The sequence below is a fragment of the Hypanus sabinus genome, chromosome X1, assembly GCF_030144855.1.
Source record: "Hypanus sabinus isolate sHypSab1 chromosome X1, sHypSab1.hap1, whole genome shotgun sequence".
Lineage (NCBI taxonomy): Eukaryota > Metazoa > Chordata > Chondrichthyes > Myliobatiformes > Dasyatidae > Hypanus > Hypanus sabinus.
The window spans coordinates 50,275,821-50,277,222 of record NC_082738.1 but is presented as its reverse complement, the minus strand read 5'-3'; positions in this window follow the sequence as shown (position 1 = coordinate 50,277,222).

Here is a 1,402-nt window from a genome sequence, read left to right as displayed (position 1 = left end):
TTCAGCACATTTCTCCAACTGGTCCAGATCCTACTACAAGCTCTGATAGTTTTCCTTACTGTCCACTACACCACCCCCCCCCCCCCTCAATCTTGGTGTCATCCACAACTTTGCTGATCCAATTTACATTATCTAGATCATTGATATAATGACAAACAACAATGGACCCAGCACAGATCCCTGTGACACACCACCCGTCACCGGCCTCCAATCAGAGAGGCAGCTATCTAATACCACTCTCTTGCTTCTCCCACAAAGCCAATGTTGAAACCAATTTACTATCTTGACCTCAATACCAATCAACTAAACCTTCTTGACTAAACCTCCCATGTGGGACTTTGTTAAAGGCTTTGCTAAAGTCCATCCACTGCTTTGCCTTCAACAACTTTCCTGGTAACTTCCTCAAAAAACTCCATAAGGTTGATTAAACATGACCTACCACACACAAAGCAATCTTGACTATTCCTAATTAGTGCAGTCTTCTTTAGAAACATTAAAACTTCCTGCTAACCTGCACATTTCATTTCCCCAACTATAATTTGGTGTCTTTCCTCAGGAGATATAAGCCTTAATGTTACTTATGAAAAGCAGAACCGCATCTTTCAGTTAGTTGATATAACTGCCTTTCCTGACAAATCAGTTTACCAAATGTTTCAGATGCAAACAAGCTATTTGCTAACATGTGTTTATTATAAAGCCAATAATTTAATTTTAAAGATGTATATGCATGATGGAAGCTGGGAGTGATTAAGCATCTACCAGATCCACAATGTTTTAAGGATGGAAAAAAATTAAGATTGCTATAGAAATACAGGAAAAACATGATTATACACTGTTTCTTTCCATTTGTGGTTTGTGCCATGCATTAAACTCGTTCCAAACACTTTCTAAAAATCACATACAATTATTGAGCATGTGAACATTACTGCAAACTTAATGTAATTATCATGATACTCAATGAGATAAATCTCCTTTCCTCTCATTCCCACATTACCACATTACCTACCTGTATCCATCATCTCCTGCAACTAGAATAGTATTTCTCCATCCCCACTCCAATTTCCACTCGTAACTACTAACACCAGACCCTTCAGACCAGACTAAATCAAGTTAATGAACCAGTATTATCCAAAATACATTTAGCACCACTTAAGAATGACTATTCCAGCACTCTATGGTTTTGATGCAGGACATTCACAATGAAGAATTAATTAAAGTGTTGTAGTTGATCTAAATTTGAAAAATTAGAAGAGGGAGGAATGAAGACCACAGATCATTTCCTTATTCTGAAGTTTCACCTATACTAGCTTTCTTCCACAGTTATACTGATGTGTCAATATAAAATGTCCAGATAGTGAAGAGAAGGCAACTATCTGAAGAAAACTTGAATATATGAAAAAAA